This window comes from Sarcophilus harrisii, chromosome 2 (genome assembly GCF_902635505.1).
Source record: "Sarcophilus harrisii chromosome 2, mSarHar1.11, whole genome shotgun sequence".
Taxonomy (NCBI): domain Eukaryota; kingdom Metazoa; phylum Chordata; class Mammalia; order Dasyuromorphia; family Dasyuridae; genus Sarcophilus; species Sarcophilus harrisii.
This window is the reverse complement of record NC_045427.1, coordinates 43,060,574-43,081,363: the sequence shown is the minus strand read 5'-3', so window position 1 is coordinate 43,081,363 and position 20,790 is coordinate 43,060,574.

Sequence of the window (20,790 nt, the reverse complement as noted above, 5' to 3'; positions counted from 1 at the left end):
TTTTTGTTCAGGATCTGAATATCATCTACTAAGAGAATGCTCACCTGTGGGCTGCTTTGTCACTCTGATTGTTTTCCTTACTGAACAGGTGCTTTGGAAAACCCAATAAACAATCACATTCAAAATCACACATGCATTTGTTTCTGTACCCTGCTTTTCACCCAACCAGACTATTTAATGGAGGATAGTTTATGTGGGCATTATACTGCATACTTTTTATTATCTGGATATGGAATATGTAGGTAAAACGATATTTTGAAAGTAGCAAAGATGGCATTCTTGTTCAGCTCAGTGATGACCAGCTAGATAAAGTATATTTCAAGGCTTCCTTAGTTCATACTATTTAACTCTTTAAAGAGAAGAATTTTTTTAAAAATCACCTTTTCAAAATAAAATAAGGTGTTCTTAATATTTGCTGTGCCCACTTGGTCTTAAATCAAGGTGCCCCCTCCCCCTTTATTTTTCAAAAAACAGAAAAAACCAGATGCCTTATGTGAAAGTAATGGCAAAGAAAGTTTATTTCCAATATGCAAGCGGCATAAAAATATGCAAACTCTGATCACAGTGCTATGGAAACCCCTCCACAAAAATGTGTAACGAAAGCCGTTACCCTAAGTGTGGCTCATGTCCTGGAACAGCTGTGACTGCCTGATATAGTTGAACACTTGTTCAATTATAAGAAAAAGACATTCAGAAGCAAACTTGATTTAGATAAGAATTTTAAATAATTGTTGAAATTCTCCCAATAACCTTTCTTTCCCATTAAAGAAACACTTCTTTTCTAGTTTTGAGCCTACCCCTATTCTCTTCATTCTCTTGGTATTTTGGCATACTTTTTGATACCTTAGGAAGTCATGGCTGACAAGTCTTTCTCTGCTTCAATTCCCCATCCAAAGCCTGAGAATGTTATGGTTCCCCCCCCAAAAAAAAAAGGATAGATATTTGCATATTTTTCAGGTGTCTGTTTTTTTTTTTTTTTGCAACCACTTAGTTAATTGTGAGGGGAAAAGCATCTAAGACCTGACCCATAGTTTTCAGTACATCCACTTTTGGGGTTTCCAAGTGATTACACTGTACTTTTGTGACAGATGCATTTTAGTGAATGTAAGAAAGTCTGCCCCTGGCATTGCTACCAAATCTCCAGTCCTGGGAATCAGAGTATGTTACTGGGCTCCTTTTTATCAGATGGATGTTTAATGTGGGTGCCTCCAATGTATGAAGTCCCCTTTTTCTGTTGGGTTTGTTCTCTCCTGAAATGGATGCCTTGAATGCAGAGAACATATGCTCACAAGCGTGAAAGTACTTTTGTTTAATTTTTTCTCTGGTTTAAGGTGGTGTTGCTGATATGGTTTCCTTGCTTGTGTAGGGTTTCACTTTTTATTCTGCCTCTTCCTCATAGTTTCCAAAAGCAGGGATTTGATGTCACTTGGAAATAGCCCCCAAAATATACCCCAAAGCCAGCTCTGAAGTTAACAGGATCACATCTCTATATATAACACTTCTACAGTCTTTCTTTTCTTCCCCACAAGCAGACATTTTGCATCTCTTAAGCCACCATACTTACAAAAAAATCAAACCCCAAATAATCATCTCAGACAGTTTTCCTGAAAATCCCTGTGTTTATGGACATGGGCTGCTGATTGATATTAATGAGGATTCTGGGTCTGAATCAAGGGCAATGAATGGCACCCAAAACCTGCATTTTTAAAAGTTGCATAGGATTTAGCTACCCTGATTTCCCATCAACTTTAATGGAGGGCATATGACTAAGTCATCGAATTTGAGAAAGATTAACCATAGACCATTTTTTGGCAGGAAGGAGAAACTTTTGGGTGTAGTGATATTTCTGGAGGTTTAAACACATGTCTATTCTCTCTAGTTTCAGAGTAGGGATAGAAAAAGAAGAAAGGGTGAAAGAGATCTTTTTTCATTTTTTTCTACCCATTGGTATGGGGGCAATTTACAATGGGATCCTGGAATTTCCAGACCCCAACTCTATCTTCTGAGTAATTTCTGTTACCTGGAACAAAATGTTGCTGCAGAAATTATTGACATAATAGTCCCCATGAGAACTTGCAACCATCAAAGTGGAGTCCCACAATAAATTCAGAGGCCACCTGGAGAACAACCATTAAAGAGCCTTTTTAGTGGAACAAAACTTTAAAAGCTTAATTCTTCCTAAATATAAAGTTCAGTGATCATATTTCTATGCCACTTTTGGAGAGTTTTCATTCTCTACTTTTAGCTTTGTTAAGTAATCCTTCAAAGCTTCTTTGACAGTAAAAAAAAAAATGTTATGTTTTGTATGGATGACATCACCAGCTGAACACGAGCAATGCTGAAAAACCAGGGGTTACCCAGCAATAAAAAATCAGGCAGGATCTCCTAGCGTCTCAGGGCATAAGAGAAGGTGAGCCTCCAGTGATCTGTGGGACAAACAAACACTCTCATTTTTAATAGAAGAAACATTATGGATCAGGGTGGGGAGGGAGAGAGTGGGGAGAAAGGGAACTCCACAATTTTTAAAAGCTAATTAGTCTTTGCAGAATAAAGTAATGAATGCCCTGTTTTACACTTAGCACTTATGCTGGTGGTTTTCATCTTCAAAGTGCTTTGCAAACATTAACTAATTAATCATTAGCTAATTTAGCGACTGATGATAAAAGTTGGTCAGTAAAGAAGCCATATTCTTGCAAGCATTCCGTGCCCCAAATATCCCAGTGAAGTCAAAGGAAGTTATGAGTTGCTGCTTGAGGTCTGGGGGTTGGGCTTGTATCATTTGCAGGGCAAGAGGAGGTGGGGGTGGGAAACTGGTCAGGTAATAAATATAGAGAACTAAAGGGAGATCAGAAAACCTTAAAAACAAAACAAAACAAAATAAGGAGTTATCTTCCTCCCTCCTTCCCTCCCTCCCTCCTTCTTTCCTTCCTTGCTTGCTTGCTTTCTTCCTTTCTTTTCTTCCTTCCCTCTTTCTATCCCTCCCTCCCTTTTTCCTTCCCTTCTTCCTTCTCTCCCTCCCACCTTCCCTCCCTTCCTTCCTTCCTTCCTTCCTTCCTTCCTTCCTTCCTTCCTTCCGTGTTCCTTCCTTCCTTCCCTCCTTCCTTCCTCTTTTCTTTCTTTCCTTCCTCCTTTCCTCCTTTCCTTCCTTCCTTCCTTCCTTCCTTCCTTAACTTATTCTTTCTTTCTCTTTCTTTCTTTCTTCCTTTCTTTCTTTCTTTCTTTCTTTCTTTCTTTCTTTCTTTCTTTCTTTCTTTCTTTCTTTCTTTCTTTCTTTCTTTCTTTCTTTCTTTCTTTCCTTCTTTCCTTCCTTCCTTCCTTCCTTCCTTCTTCCTTCCTTCCTTCCTTCCTTCCTTCCTTCCTTCCTTCCTTCCTTCCTTCCTTCCTTCCTTCCTTCTTTCTTCATAAATTGGTGTCCATGAAAACCATTTAGAGTTTGTGGAGACAGTGGAATTTTAAAATTTGTTTAATTCCATTAAGATTTTTTTTTTAAATCAGGTAACAGCTGAACAGTGATTCTAGGAAATACAATTTTTCCTCTTTGGAATTTTGGAGATTTGTCTTAAAGTGTAGGATCATGGGGCTTTTTTTTCTGGGGGAGGGAGGGAAGGAGTGCAGCACTGAGAGGTGAATATGTGTGATTTTAATTAATAAACATCTCTGTAGGCAAATGCCGCATAATCTCTAAATAACGTCCGGTCAACGAGTTTGGTTTGGGGAGCTTGATGCAGAAAAAAAAGTAAGAAAGTAAGAGAATCTTCTTGCATACTGTGACAAACTGAATAATTTCCAGAACGCTTGTCTGCTTTGCAGCTCATCCATTCTGTGAATGAGATGTGAAAATAGTTCCTTGTTTCTCTGAGATATCAGCAGACCGCACAAGCTGAGTTCCTTTAAAAATACTGGAGCCAGTTCATCTATAGACTTATTCTGAATGAGTGAGTATGTGTGGTCCTGCTCATTTAAAGAAAAGCAGCACTCCACAAAAGCCACTGGTATTACAGAACAGGGGATCCAGGACTGCATTTTTTGAAGATTATTTGACCTCCCTCCTTCCCATTTCTTCTGAATCCAACATATTCTTTCCCTTTTCCTGCCACAAAGAAAACCGAGGTACCTAGAAAATTTTTTTAAATGTCATATGATTGTAATGCAGTAGCCCTTTATTCTAGCCTGGATCATGGAAGAGCCGGTGGTCACTCGAGAATTGGAAAACAAGTTGCTCGCTAATGCAGGTGTTTTATGATATTTTCAATGTGAGTTTTGATGCAAGAGAGTCAGATTGTTGAAAACTTCCCCAACCAGCTAACTTCCCTCTCACATGGAGGATGATGGCATAAAACAATTCAAAATAAATTTCACAATGCATAGCTAATATATATTTAAAGGGACTGCTAAATTAGACTGTGTTCATTGAGAAGGAGTTTAAACGGAGCTTTTGCACATGCATCCTGGGAAGGTGGCTGAGAGACATCACTACCAGTTGTAAGCATTCTAGGTTAAAACAAATCTTTACTATCCAAATAAGGGAATTAGATTAGGATTTGAAGATAATACAATCTTCTGAAAGAATGTCCAGTTCCACCCATCTTTTCTTGGTTTTCTTATTCATCTTTCTTTCAAACTTGTCATATAATGCTGATTTTCATTCAAACAAAATAAAATATCCTAACAGGTTTTATAGGTTTAGAAAAGCCACTAAGTTAGAAAAGACTTTCTTCTTCCCCTTGAAGTTTCCCCCTATCATTTGTATTTAACCAGTACTTACCTTTTGGGGTTACATTTGGTTTAAACTTTTCTATGAAATCTTCCCCCCCTCTTTCCCCTCATTTCAATGAGATTTTTTTGGGGGGGAGGGGAAGGTTTTGCTTCTGTGCTTTTTATTACAAGCTTTTGGGGATATGATGTCAAATCTGACTGACAGCTGACGTCCAGGAGACACCTGCTACTCCCAGCCCCCCACCTAGATCTTGAAGGGGAGCTCTTTGTAAAGGTTAAGGGCAGTGGATAGCCCTTGGGTTAAAGAGACTGTCAGAGAAAGCTGCTTCACTATTCACATCTCTACCTCCCACATTCTTGGGTATTTTAAAAGCAGTGATTTTTTAAAACTTGGGATCTGTGAACTTCCTCTTCTTCCTTTTAATATTTTGATGGCTATTTCAAGAGAATTGGTTTTCTTCCTAATTTTATAAATTTCATGTATTTTAGAAACATTATTCTGAGGAGTCCATAGGCTTTACCAGACTATCAAATGGGATCAAGATACAAAAAGTCAAAAACAAAGCAAAACAAAATAAATATTTTATGGGCTTGTTTTATTCACCGGTGTGCTTTATAATCAATTAAAACCTCCAGTTAGTTATTAATTTTTGCACACTTGTTCCTATACTCTCTTGTTCCTTTCATAATATAGATACAGATTGCGAGTAATATTTGGTCAGTATTGTCTTTAGGTCTTTCTGAATAGATATCCATTTTCACCTTGTGAATCTCTCACCAACCTCCTTTTTAAAGCTTACCACACAGTGCCTATTTAAAAAAAATAAATGAAATGAAATGAAATCCTTCAGCAGGGGATCTAAGTGTACTGGTTCCTGCCTTTAAGTAGAGACTTACTTTCCACTTAATTTTTGCTTGTAAAATAAATCCGGCTTTAATTGAGGTCATAGCCCACCCTTCTTATAGGGTGTACTCATCAGAGCAAATAGTTTCATGGAGAGATCAAGAGACAGTGACCCTTGGACTTGACCATCTCCCAATTCTCTAAATCCTAAAGCAAGGAGGCTAGTATAAAAAGGGTTGAGCAAAGAAGAGGCTACTTAGCATGAAAGCTGTACACCATGTTTTCCCCTACCAAAAAAAAAAAAAAAATGAATCAATGCAATACTTATAATATAGAAAGATACCACATTGGGGTATATCCTCTTTGACCATTCCCAAATCAGAATCAAGCTTGTATCACAGTAATCATAGATAATTTTTATTATTTTCATATTTTGTCAAAGAGATTCTAATAAATCTGCTTGTAGGAAAAAAACCCCAAAACTCAAATTGAAGATTTCAGAAGACTCCAAAGCTACTCAGAGTTATTATTATTATTGTTATTATTATTACTATTATTGTCTAAGTGCTATTAACTTTTTTCTACAATAGTGACTTGAAGGGAATTTTAAAAAGAGACTTTAACTAGAAATTAAAAAGCAAAATGTTGGAGGAAAGCTCAGAACATACTAATCTCTTAAAGGAACTGATGTTTCAATAAAAAAAAAATTCTTTTCTATTTAGGTATGGTTCAGGATAGAGAATTGGAGTCTTCCTTCCACCGCCCCCGCCTCCCCCCCGCCCCCCAGTTAATTCTTTTACTCCTTTAAATAAGTTATTCTAGCTATACCCTAACTCCACTTTCCCAGTAGATGGCATTGCAGTCTGTTTAGTAGCTGATTCTGAGCTTCTCTAACCTGTTCCACATTGTGGTTTATTTCCCGCCTCCCTCCCCCCATCTTTTTTTCCCCCTTTTTTCCTTTTTTCTTGAGCTTCTTCCTTGATAATATCCCCCACCCCCTTAAATTAAATACTAGCTTGGGGTTATAAATAAGAACCTTGTTTTTGCTAGTTACTCGCAACTCTCAAAAGGTTTGATTTTTTAAAAATATGGTATAGTAGATAATTTAATATCCTTATATCGAATGGGGGAAAATACAGAGTGAGTCTGGCTGTATGGTGCGTGGGTAAAATGTGAATTCATGGAAATGTTTCAGGCTTAGGGTTTCTGAAAATAAGAGCTGCCTCTTGCCTTATAAATACACTTTTCAACATCAATCCATTTGCATGTGGCATTTTAGTGTCTCACTGTTGAAAAGGTCTGAAAAAAGTTTGGTTCCACGTCAAGGATTTTGCATACACAATGTGTTCCCCTTGGCTGAAACCCTTAAAACTTCTTTAGATCCTCTCTAGTCATCGTGTGTGTGTGTGTGTGTGTGTGTGTGTGTGTGTGTTTGCTCTTCCTTTTAAAAAAATCTCCATGGAATTGCCTATGGATTATAGGTGGGACCAACTAACTGTATATTTATTTCTGTTGGTGATTAACTAGGTTCTTATTATTTTCTGTTTCATTATTTTGAAGGACCACCCCTACCAATTAAAAAATAAACACCCGGCATTTAGTTCAGAAAACATTGTCTGATGAGAGCAAAAGGTGCCAGTAAGTGGATGCATTACTGTATTTTTAAAATTTTGTTTAGTGTGAAGTGAAGGTCCCCAAAGAGCATTAAACTGAATTTCAGCCAAAGGGAGATATCAAGATATGGAGACTAGATATTTTGCTTCTAAAACCATTTTTAGTGATAAGAATGAGTTTTTAAAATGAAGAGGTTAAAAACTTAAAAAATGAGATACCCCTAAAGGTTTTGTTTTTTTCATGTTTGGGTGGATTTTGAAGTTGAGCCTGATATATATTTTTCTCTCTAACAGAATATTTCCCTCTCAATATTTTTTCAGTTTTTCTTCCTATGAAGCTTACATATTTCCCCCCATTCTCTTTCTTACTATTATTAGAATTAGAAACTTTTTTTTTCTAAAACAAAAAAAAATGTTCTATGGGTCAGATGCAACGTTTTTTTGAAAACCAGCTTCTTGGTGACATCATTTGCTTTCCTCTTATCAATATTACTTCTTTGCATTTTTTAATCACACGATTATGAGCTGTGTATTTAGTTATTATTTAAGCTAAATGGTGTCTTTGACTGTTAGCTTAGAAAGATAATGTCCCAATATCAGGATTAAGTTTTCATCTGTATCCACTGGCTTAAAAAAATACCCAACTTGATTCTGTTTGAATTAACCGAGTCTTATTTTATTTTATTTTTTTTTCAATATCACCTATCACCATAGTAACCACTAGCTGTCAGTTCAGTTTCTGACATTTTTCTCATTTGGTAAGATTTCAGAATTGCCATCCTCCCCGCCAACATGTCATGAACAAGAAAAAAAAAATTGCATGAAAAATCTAATGGGTGTCTGGTCTGATTGTCCTCACTCGTGGCAGGAAAGACAAAAACTGATGAATTGTGAAATGTATTCAGAGGGATTCAAGGAAAGCAAGTGCCTGGGACCCCCCTTCCCTCCTCCCCAACACCTCCTCGTTTTCATCTTGTTATGCTTGATGCGCCATACATGCTTACCCTGACACTTGGCTTTGTAGAAATTTAAGATTAACAGTTTTTACATTCACCCTGCTGATCCCACCCCTACCTTGTTTTTCAAAAAGTCATCATTAAAAATAAAGTTAGCAGGGTTCATATTTAGCATGATTTCTCACTTGTATCAGAGATTTCAGGGAGTCCAAATTGGTTTCAGATATTTAAAATGTTTTGATTGTAAATATACAACAATATTTGGGGGCTAGCTGTGGATTGTGCATCCATCTCTCTCTCTCTCTCTCTCTCTCTCTCTCTCTCTCTCTCTCTCTCTCTCTCTCTCTCTTCATCCCCACTAGGCCCATATGAAATAAGGAACAAAGCTAGGGCTGGACACTTGGCAACGAATTGCTTTCTAATGAAAAAGTTACTTTCAAATACTCCTTTCCCCCTTCTATTTGGCAAATTAATGAAGAAAACATATGTTAATAGATTACCATCCCAAAATATCTTACTGGGCAGCTGAGGAAATGATGCTGCGAGCATGTGGAAGTTGGAATCCACTGGAAAGGTTAGATTTACTACAACAAAAAGAAAAAGGAGAGGGCAGGAATGTGAGAACAAACATTGGCTCAAAGAAACATGCAAATGATGGAACGTACGTTAGGGAGCTTGTGTAAAGACAAAGCTAGTACCCGGAGATTTATACCTCACCAAGAGTCAAACACATACGTATGATGTGCGTGGGCTGTGGATTCCAATGAACATATAGACCATATTAGCATGCATGTTTATGTGCATATAAACATGTCTACAGTTAATGTATATTTTTATAGTCTAGACATAGATTTGATAAAACTTGTGCATCTTTATAGAGATTTTGTTTAGGGGCTAGATAAATCTTATAGAATATATATAAATATACATATGCATGAATGTACATACATATGTATATATATGTGTGTGTGTGAATATATATATAATATATACATTATACACACACACACACACACACACACACACATATATATGTATGTATTTTTTTTCTTCCTGACAGTCTACAAATTCAGGCTCAGCAGCAGGAACTCATTTCAGAAACATAAAACTGATTTGATAAGCAGCTGCAGTGTTCAATTCCTTCTCACTAACGGGTGGACAACCCTAAGATCTTGCCTGCAGACCTCGGTACTATTTCTATTTCATATATTTCAGATGGTACAGCTTCAGCGTTTAAAAAAAAAATGAAAACAAACCTTTGGACAATAGAGGGGATTCTGTAGTATTTATTTTATGAGGGTTTCTATATTATACATATGCAAAAAAATTACAAAATATCTCTTTTATGTAGAAAAAAAAAGCCTCTTTCAATCCCAAAGGCTCTTCATTTAAAAAAAAATAGAAAAAGTAAAAGCCCCCTCCCAAGCCTATAAACCTTCAGTTTCTGTTTGGGGCTCATTTTCCTGTGAATAGTAAAAAAAATGCTGCTACTCAGTTTATATAAATTGATAAGCATGATGTTGATATTGATGATTAATATTGGCATCTGGAATATATGCTCACATATATGCACATATGTATATGGATGCCACATACGTGCCTGTCACACACACAACACACATATATAGTACACACATATACGTGTGTGTGTATATATATAGCTGTTCATAATGTCATTGTGGCTTATTTTATTTTTTTTTTAAATCCCAGAACTTTAGAGCAAGCAAAAATAAATAAATAAATAAAATCTGAATGTTTGCTACTATTATTATGAACAGATATAACCCTTGAGAAATAACTAGAAAATTGATATTGAATTTCAGCACATATTTCAAACTCATGTTTAGAGATGGAAAATAGAAAAATATTTTTGAAGACTTGTAAATAAATTTTCTCCATAAAGTTAAAAAAAATCCCAACCAAGAAAGTATAAATCTTTTAATAAGAAACAATAATGTTGTTGTGTGCTGTATTTTAGAATGAATGGTATAAACAGAATATACCTTAATGTTTTTATGCTTTATAAGATTTATCACAATAATCAGCAAAGCCTTGTAACTGTGTTTGCACCTTGTGAGCCTTCAAGCCATTGGATCTTACACTTAATTGTATAAATTCCATACACTATGGGAAATCATGATGTATCATTTATATGCAGCGTGTGTCAGGTGTATAAATATTAAAATATATTAGCCAAAAATGGCTGATTATCCCTCAAACATTTTGTGATAAATCTTATCTTTTTATGGTTTGGGGAGAAGATGGGGTGGGGGGACTAAATATTTTATGTTATTTGGAAATATTCTTTAAACAACCTAGATTTATTATTAATGTTTTAAACATTTATAACAGCCTTAAAATATTCGGAGGCTTAGCTCACTTTATGGTCATATACTCAGATAAAGTTATTTTTGTATGCTGCATATACACAAGAAGTCCACAGTGCAGGGTTTATCCAGTATTACTGCTTGTTCAGCCTTTAACACTGCAGTGCTCATAACTATTTATAAAATACAGGTTTGTTTGGCAATGTAGTCAGAGATATATGGTATCACTGACACTGGGAGAGAGATGAGTGTAATGGTAATGTACACACCGGAATATTTTGGAACATTCATATATGAATTTTCATCAAAGACATTTTTCCCCATTAGCAGGTCCTAGGTAGAGAGACAGTCCAGACGAGGGTTTCTGTATCCGGACAAACAATTAAATGTTTACGGTGTGCATCCTGAGAAGGGATCCAACAATGGGTGTTTGTATGTGTTCAGATGTCCATGTCGCAGTCAGATGGATGGAGATTCCACATGGAGGGATGGCAAGTGTATGAAAAGAGGCTGATGTGTATTTGTTGATCCTAATGTATATGTATAATGAGCCAACCTTGGTTTGGGCCGTGTTGCAAATGCATTTGGCAACTGCCTGGGCCAGTGAATGTGTACATTTTGAAGGGAGGAAATGTCAGAACATGGTTTTGTAAATACATGCGACTGGAAAGAATAAAATAAAAAATGATGACTAGCGCTGACAGGCAGACTTGGGGTGTATGATATACTTTGTTCATTTGATTCTTAGAACTCAGTCGGGGGTTAAATTGGAATCCAGACATCAAAGAATTCTTCCACCAGACCCAAATTTTGCCCATATAATTTTTTTCTTACAGTTGTCATAATTTGAACTAATTTCACAATGCAATAAATTTTTCTTGTTTGAAGTTTTTTTTTTCTAAAATATACACATAGAATGTATATACAATATTTCATGTGTATTATGCACACATATTATATCATGGATGCATGAACACATAAATTATGTACATACACACATATATTTTATACACACACACACTCATATCCAGATGGAGAGAAAGAGACCCTTGCCCACATATGTACCTAATCTTGACATACTACTGGAGGAAAAGGCTAACTGGTTTAAATAGCAGCACCTTTGTGTGTCTCAGTCTCTCTCTCTTTCTGTGTCTGTGATTATTTCTGTCTGTCTGTCTGTCTCTGTCTCTCTTTTTCTCCTTTTGTGTCTCCTTCTATGTCTCTTTCTCTCTTTTTCTCCTCTCTCTCTCTCTCTCTCTCTCTCTCCTTTCTCTCCCCCTCGACTGTTGTCTCTGAAAATGCTGGGAACATGTGGTGCCACATAGTTGGTGGGTTTGCAGATTTCTGTACGATTTGTATCTGAAGGTCAGGGCTGGGGAAATACATCAGGTTGCTATTTGGGATGTTTGCCGTTTGCCATTTAGCCTCGCTCCTTCTTATCAGATCACTTTGTAGCAGGGGTCTAATAAAACAGAAAACAGGGTGAGGAAGAGAGAGTAGGAGGAAATGTTTTATTTTTAGGTCATTTTCCATTTCAGGGGCTTTCAGACTATATCCACATACATAGAAACACGGACATATAATTTATGTATATACATATAAATATATATGCATGTGTCTCCCCTGTTCTTGGCTTTATTTTCCTTGAGGTGCTTTAGCTTATGCAGGCCATTCCATTCAATGAGGTTTTCCATTTGCATTTCTCAGTTTTTTAAAGGGAAAAAAATATGCATTTCCCCATAAATGAATGAATGAATGAATGAATAAACCCTACCCCAGCATCATCTCATTTTACATCCATACCTGTGAGTTCTCTCCTTTTTATTTTACCTGAATGTGCTAGTTACTTAAAGCATCTAGTAAATGATAAATTGAGATAGTTTTTTTTCCCTAATATTTTTTTTCCCAGAAGAGACTTGAAAAGCTTGTTTTGTATGGCCTGGACTCCCCTATTTTCAGATGAGTAACAGTGATGTAGGCCTGAGCTAATTCACTTTCTGCACTGGGGAAGGCAGAACCCAATTAAACAAGATGTGGCTAACCTACCACCAAATTAGTATTGTTTATGGAAGTTTCAGATAGAGATTTCTCTTTTCAAACTGTGAATGACCTAGATTAAAGTTATTAAAGCAACCTGCCCAATCTCCATCACTTCTTGTAGTAGTCAGTCCCTTGACATATATAGTCAATGAAAATGAACTTTCCTATCCAAGGCAAATAAGAAAGATCATTCTCCCAATTTACATGGTGAAAGATCAGAAGAAAGAGAGCCTGTTGGTGGAAGAATATTATTAAGGCTGAGGGCTAGTCATTTTGGGAAAGGGGTGGAAGGTACAGGTCATAAGTATGTGATTTCTGTCTTGCTTACTAATTGTGGTTCTAATTTATACCAGCCATTCTCCATTAATTAAAAGCAGCTTGTTCCTAGATGCTTATCTGTAAATGTCTACAGTTGATACCTCTGGAATCATTTTTAGGTGACATTCATTAGAACCACCTATCCATTCTTCTGGACTTGCAGTTTTCACAGAGCATTTGCTGATAGAGTAGATCGGGTTGGGGATTCTTTGAGGAAACCCAATTTTCTCTCTTCCATGCATATGCAGTTCAGGTAGTTTGGAAATTGTTTGTTGCTTCAAGGTAGTTATTTATGTTTCCATTTATACAAAGCCACCCCAGCTGTGGTCTCAGCACAAAATGCTTAGCGTATTGTTGCCTTGTGGCTAGAGTTGTCCGACAAGGACTTAATTTTTTTTTTCTTGGATGAAGGGACGGTGGGGGTGGGGAGATTTTGCTAGGAATGGAGAGACCACCATAAGCTTTTATTCAGCTGCTTTTTGGAGAAAGATAAACATTTGCTTCTGATATTGATAACATCCTTTCAGTTTATTATTTGGTCACTAATTTATCTCACCATTAGCAAATTAAGGCAGATTACTGCTTGGATGCATTAAAAGGCACCACAGAGTTGTGGGTCCTTGTGGCTATTTCGGGCAAAGTCATAAGCGTACTCTTTTTTTTTTTTTTTTTATTGTCCTCCCAGGGAGCAGAATTTGAACTTAATATTCCATGAAATAAGCCATTGTAATCACGTTGGGTTAATAGAAGAAGTAAAATTGCCTCTCCTCTCACAAGACATTAGAGCAGGGCTGCATTATTAAAGTTTTCTTGCGGACAGGAGGTTTAAAATATATCCTCAGTGGCTGACGCACGTCCTTTCAGTGGGGATGACAGCTTTTCAGATCTTAATAGGCTGCTCATTTCTGGCCTATGAGTTTTCAGCATTTCTTCTTTTTGAGTCGGGCTATGACATGATAGCTAAAAATTGACATAAAGATGTGCCATGTACTGTGTGAACCTTTATCTACCGAGTGGCTCCACTAGATTTGTGTCAATAAGAAAACAATTAGAATTTAAAAATTAGGTTTCTTTAAAATCTTTATTTTTTTAGTCATTTGACCAACATCTCTCTCTTTTTCTCTCCTTCTTCTCCCTCTCCCCTCTTTTCCTCTCCCCTCTTTTTCTTTCCTTCTTCCCTCCTCTCCTCTTAATCTTCTCCTCCTCATCCAATTTCTCTCCTCCCTTTCTCTCTATTCTCCTCTGTCTCCTCCCTCTTCTTCCTCCTTTCTCTCTCCTCCTCTTTCCCATCCATTGGTACATAGAAAGGCTCAATGCCTTCTCATAGAGGGATTTTGTTTGCTCTAAGTCGTTCCAAGATCCATTGAGGCTACATAACTTTTTGACCAAAGTTTTGGAGTTAAATCAGAAAGTAACACTCGTTTGTACGTTAAGCTAAGTTTAGGAAAATGGTATGAACAAAGAACAACCTTGTTTTTCTACTTCCGTCTTCTTCTTGCAACTGTGTTAGCACATAAAAAAGGAAGCAGAGAAATTACCTGGTGATGGTTTTCAAGGCTGACCAATCATCAAGGCAACAAGTATAAGAGGGTCAGCACTGTCTACCAGCCATCTTACCATACTGAATGTTTCTCAAGTTTTTGATGAATGTGCCTTTCCCAGCAGTTGGTGGTGATAGATCTCATAATAGACCTCCTTTTTGAGGGGTGTCAAAAAGGAAAGGAGATCGTTCTTTCTATATTTTTTTAAAATTTTATTTTATCTGGCTTTGTCGGGTAATGTCCAAGAAATATAGAGAAAATGTTATAACTCTATCATCTCTGTATTTGATTGTACTCTCTCTCTCTCTCCTTATAAGAGGTATCTCTATCTCTCTCTTTCTGTCTTACTCTATCTCCATCTATCTCTATGTGTCTCACTTTCTACCTATCTGTGTCTCTGTCTTTCTCTGTCCGTATCTTGCTATTTCTTTGTGACTCTCTCACTTTTTTCTCCTTTCTCTCTATCTTTCTGCATATATTCCTCAAGGCTCTCCCATGTGCTTCTGAAAACTGTGGACAGACTTACATTTTGTTTTTACTTTTTCCTCTTTCTCCCTGGTTTTCCATAATGCACTGTTTATCTCCCTTTCCTCTCTGTGACCAAGCAGATGAATGACCTGCTACTGTAAAGGTAATACCTTCATGGCTCCAAGGATTGGCTGGAGGCAATGCTTTGTTATAGGGCATTGCCTTCAGCCTCCTTCTTGAGACAGAATGGCTAACCTGTTCTACTCCTCCAGTGCCTGGTGATGTAAGTGAGATTACTCCTACCTTCCCCAGCATTGTGGTCTAAGGATGTTGTATAACTTAAATTATGTCAGGCAAAAAATAGGGCATGAATGCTTGGGGTAATGTAATTGCTAAATGAGATATATGAACTGATATGTTTACATTTGAGAGAGGGAGAAAAGAAAGAAAAATTGGGCTTTGAATTTCTTTCTCCATACATATAAAAATATACATGTATTATTACACATATTATATGTACCTGTATTATACATGTGCATATTTATATACATGTATGCATTTATATATAAATACTAAGTATTGAATAATAAAAATTGAAAGGGTAATTAATAATAGCGATAATAAACAATAACAAGATAGCACTTTCAGGTTTACAACATACTTTGCATATCCCATTTGAGCATCACAACAACTCTGTGTGATATTATTCCTATTTTACAGGTGAAGAAATTGAGACTTAAGAGCCTTGCTCACAGTCACAGAACCAGTAAATGCCAGAGCCAAGATGTAAACTCGGGTCTTTATGACCCAGTTCTAACATCCTATCCAGCAGTACCATTCAGCTGCCTTTAAAGCCTCATTTTTATTTAGAGTTGGGAGAAATGGCAGAGGGAGAAATCGTCTAGTTTAACCTCTTTCATTTTACAAAAAAGCAAACTAAAGAATAGGGAGGGGGAAGGTACTTGTTTAAGGTTACCTACTTACTAAGGGAGCAGAGCCAGGATTCTGACTCAGGTCTAGAGATCCCAAACCCAAGGTTCTTTCCCCTATACCATGATATAAAATAAAAATGGTGGATTATTTCCTAGGGAATTGATAAATAAATACCAAGACCTCTCAGATCAGCACAATTCTCAACATTCTGGGGGAAGCAAAAGCAGTGTGAGCTGTGGTCCTTACTGACCTTCATTTTATAACCTCTCTTCTTTCCTTCCCCCCCTGCCTCCAAGGTAATAAAATGGTTTGGGGACTTTCCGAAAAGGAGCGACTGCCATTCCAATACAAATACCAAATATGGAGAATCCTGTGTTCCCGGATTCCCATTTTACCATTGGGATAGAATATTTCTGTAGTGAGGAAATAGCCACATTTATAGCTAGAAAGCTGGTCAACAGTTTTCTGTGACATGTGTCTTCTGCATATTTCTTTCCAATGGTGATCCATAAAATCACCCATGCAAATACACAGATATGTTATGTATGTATCTCCCACATACTATAAAGTCTTTTTCACTATCTTCTGTATGGGTAAACCTTTGTAGTGGAGGCTTATTTTATCTGTAGTGTATAAACAGCCAGCTCTATGCCTGGAAAACGTTTGCTGGAAGACAGTTCTCTGTAGCTGCTTAACTTTATGTCTCCACCTAATTCATTCTCAGCTGATAAGTTTTAGCCCCCTTCCTCCCAAACAGCATTTGAAATTTAACTAAACATCCCCATTGTGTTTATTCTTCATTTGATTTGGGTGGTCAGATCTTTCTTTTTATCTGTTTGCTTATTCATGAGCAATATTTAAAATGCTGCCTTTTCTAATGTACCCCTTAGGTTAGTCTTCTCTGAACAAGTTTGTTTTTTTCCCCCTTGTCATAGAAATTGTGTAGTGGGATCAGTGTTCTGACCATGATGTCACTTTTTTCCCCTAAATATGATAGGTATCGATTGGTCCTTGGGAAAGGAACATAACTAGTTCTTTGAGAAGCCTAACCCAGACTAAGGGTCCAGGAGCTTTTCCCTTAGTCCTGGCGATTTTCGTCCAAACTTAAATTTAATAGGATATCATTGACAGTTTTTAAAAAGTAAAACTTCCATGGAGGGGAAGGGGTAGAAAGAAGATTATAAAATCATGGAGAAGAATGAACTTGTATTTTAAAACTCAAATCAATAGTTGGCACAAAGCCCTGGATTATAGACTGATAACGATAAATATTGAAATTAGAATGGGGAAAGGAATGTGAATGCTACAAATATCCAGAAGGGCCCCAAAACTCAGCCCATCTTTTAAATAAAATGCAACATATAAAGAAATACTTCTGAGGATGCTAAGTAATTTTTGTGCCCTCTCTGATTCTCTCTGGATTCAAATGAAAAAAAAATTGGTCATTAAAATAGGACTGTTGACTGCCTGAGGGTTGCTGAGTGGCACATTTTGCATTTCTGGAGTGAATTGGGGTGAGATGCAGAGCCCACATTAGAGAGGTGGAAAATTCTTTTGAGACTTTAACCCAGCAAAATGATCTGGTAACTGTATTCCATCAGTGATCTGAGTACCGAGGCTAAATGTATTATAATTTCACTCTGAAAGAATGTTTTTCTTTATCTGTTGGTGTTTTTTTTTAATTGTATACATGGCACCGAGCTGAGGACTGTACAGTTGAATTTAAACAGATGTGGCTCCAGGCAGTGTCTAAAACTGTCAATGTTCACGGGAAGGGAATAAGCATTTATTAAGCTCCTACTAGGTGCCAGGCGCTGTTCTAAGAATTTTACAAATATTGCCTCATTTGATCCTCACAACTTCACAAGATAGGGATGTTATTATCACAATTTTACAGCTGAAGAATTTGAGGCTGGTGGAGATTAAATGACTTGTCCAGAATCACACAGCTAATAAATGTCTGGGGCTGGTTTTGAACTCAGATCTTCTTGATTCCAGTGCTTTACCCACTGTGCCAATCAGCCAATCACATTTATTTCTGAGATTGCATTAATCCAGTGTCAAGAACTTCGGTGACAAGAATTCTCTTTCTGGTCTTCAGTAGCCGTGGGACAGTTAAGGAAGTGGGTGACCATGTTACCTGGGCAGGTCCCACCTTAGTCTGAGATGGTAGCAGCCTTGGTGATTTGGAAGCTACTCCTATTTCTGCATTCAAAATCCGTCTCAGAGAGCTGACTGTCTTTCAGATCTGGAACTTAATATCTATCCTGGGGCTCAGTTTCCTCATTTGTAAAATGGGGAGATGATATCGCTCAATTCAAAGATTTGTCATGTCATTCAAGTGAGATAATAGAAGTAGAATGTTTTATAAACTTTGTAGTATTGTATAAATATCAGTTTTTACTTATTCTATAACCATTTGTTACATCATCATTCATTTTAAAGAGGTCCATGACATTATGAGTGGGATATCCTGACTTGCAAAGCTACAATATCCAAGGTTCTGCTAAGCAGTAAGGATTCTAAACAGTTCTCTCTTTAAGGGACTTATTTCTAGAGAGAGGATGTAACATTCAAACCAGTGAGTGAATACAAGATAAATTATGGAAGAATAGAGTGTCAATAACCAGGAGCATGAGAAAAGACTTTTGGGTAAAGGTAACATCTTATTTGAGCCTTGAACTAAACTGAACAATTTAAGAGGTAAAGGTTAGGAGGAAATATAAACCAGGAATGAATGGATATTAAAAATCATAATTTGGAAAAATTTTCTTTTTCTTGCCATTAGTCTCCACTTCCCCATTCTTCCTTTTCTTTTTTTTCTTACACTGTTGTCTCTCAAATTTCCTTCTTCTCTTCTTATTCCTTCTCCAATTTTCTCATCATTTGTTCCTCTTCTTAGTTGTTTTTATTGTTGTCATTCATCTTATTTTTTCTTTCTTTCCTAATCCTCAGTACAGCATAGTGAGCATTCATACTTTCCATGTGGCCAAGAAATACTAAATAAGGCTGGAATTCTTTAAGTTGGGGCCTTTGGTTTCTATGGATTCATTTCAAAAGGATCTATGGATTTGGATAGGAAAAAAAATCACCTCTTAATTTTTACTAATCTCTAACTAAAATTCTTTCAATTAAGAATGTAGGCAACAAACATTATTTGAGCAGGCCATAGGCTTCCCAACTGCCGAAGGGAGTCCATGACATAACATCAAGGCTAAGGAACCCTGTGATAAAGACCAAGTCAAGAATAACATTCTTGAATTACTTAACAAGTAAACATTTATCCCATGAAGAATTAAGTGTTCACTATGCAAGTATGTTAGAAATGAATGGAGAAGAGAAAAAAATGAAGGCTGTCAAGGAAAGCCTAAGACAGTTTTCTAGAAGTATTTTGAGGACTGAAAATAAGGTCTTTTCACATAGAGGAATGACTTTTCTGAGTTCAGAAACTGCATGCAATGGCATCAAGTCTCAGTCTTTAGCCAAAGGCATTTCCTTTGTCTCAACTATCAAGTTCATCATCAGCAGATCTGAAAACAAGAAAATAAAAGACAAATAGCTTGTCTCACATCCTTCTCTAATTTGAATCCCCTTTGGTTATTGGGCATTGAGGAGACAACAGCTTTATAGCAGAAGAATTTAGCAAGAATTTGCATAAATGGGTTAGGTTCTACAGCTTACCTAAATCACAATCTATTTTTTCCTTTCCATTTCTCCAGACTATTCCTTTCCATGGCCATTATACTTCAACTTTTTCTTTATTTTTCTCCTTACAGGGAGTCTAACACACAGTAAGCAATTAATAAATGCTTCTTGACTCAATGGATCATTGTTGAGCTTTTCCCCCTGTTTTTAATCAAACAGTATGCTATCATCTCTCCTTCTTCCCCAATCTTGAGAAAAGGCTACTAATCACATCAAATAATTCCATTTCTATTAAATAATGTATTCATATATGGATAAGAAAATCATGTGGCCAGAGCAAGTCAAATCAATAGAAATGATGAAGGGATTCCCTTTCTGGGATGTCCAGAGTGGCTTTTCTGTATGTGTATAGTTATTTTTTTTTCTATTAGCTTTTAGCTTTCTCAGGTATTGCTAAAGTTGCCCTTTATATGCCAATTTTAATCTATTTGTAGAGTGGAGCATGTCCCTCTAGACACCTGGGTTTCTTGGCTTATGTGAGACGTGGTTAGTTGGAGGGGAAGTAAGTAAGTTTGACGGCCCTCCATTTCCCCTTCTTCCTTTCTTCATTTGTCCTCTTACCCATAAAAGTTGCAGCGCCTTCTCAATTCTCCCTCTGTGTTTGGAAGGACCTTTCAGTGGCCTAGTTTTACCTTTGCAAGATGGTACCTGCTCTATTTCTATCTGCCTCATTCTCCCTTCAGGAATGTAGTCCATAATTGACCTCACTCACCTTGCTCTCTTGGGAACGATCAAAGACATCTACCCCATCCTAAGTTGAATGAATCTTGTTCATGACCTTCTAAAAATCAGAGCATCTATCAGATTCTCTCTCAATGTTTTAACATTTCTTGGATACTTGGGTCATTTTATGGCCATTTTATTTTATTTTTTAATTCCTTTTTCATGGACTTAATCATTTTCCTTTCTGATCATGTGCTTCCTGGAAATCATCTTTTAGTCACTTTTTGCACACAGGTAATCAGTAGGCCTTCTATGAATCCTTTCATCTCTCCAAGGGTGCCCCAAATTTTGTTTTTCTAACATTCTATCTTGGCTTTCTATTCCCATTAAAATTCTCCTAGGCTGAAGGCATTGTACTCTGCTACTAGATCAAATAAACCTAATTAATTAATGAAATTAATACTTATCAGTTTAAAAGTCTTATCCTTAACTGGTAATTTTTGAATTTTAATACAGACTTTCTAGAAGCCATTCTTTTAAATAAAGGAGAAACTCAATGGGTGGCTCTATGAGATCTGGGGCAGACAGATGGGAGATTTTGGAACAGGGCGATCTTTTGGAACTTTTAAAATCCAATACATAGGTATGGTCTCCTAGTCCCTCCTA